Raw genomic sequence first — 409 nt, 5'->3', positions numbered from 1 at the left:
GTCTTTGCAAGAAGCAGAGGGGGCTATGGTATCCCTTAAGAAAGGAACAGCTCCAGGTTGCGATGGGGTGCCAGTCGAGCTTTATTGCTCCTTTTGGCAACTGATTGGGCAGGACCTGGTTGAGGTTTACAATGAGAGCCTGGCGGCTGGATTACTTCCAGCCTCCATGAGGACAGGGCATGTCTCCCTTTTGTATAAGAAAGGGGACAAGGCAGATTTGTCAAATTGGAGGCCTATTACTCTTCTCACCACTGACTATAAGATCCTGGCGAAGGTCATATTTTTGCGAATGAGATCGGTGGTGGGGAGAGTAGTGCATCCGGATCAGACTTGTGGGGTACCGGGCCGCTCTGGTAGCTTAAATCTAACTCTGATCAGAGACGCTATTGGGTGGGCTGAGCAGCGGCAG

This window comes from Sinocyclocheilus grahami, unplaced genomic scaffold (genome assembly GCF_001515645.1).
Source record: "Sinocyclocheilus grahami isolate Dianchi unplaced genomic scaffold, SAMN03320097.WGS_v1.1 scaffold1902.1, whole genome shotgun sequence".
NCBI classification, from domain to species: domain Eukaryota; kingdom Metazoa; phylum Chordata; class Actinopteri; order Cypriniformes; family Cyprinidae; genus Sinocyclocheilus; species Sinocyclocheilus grahami.
This window is presented reverse-complemented; position numbering follows the sequence as displayed.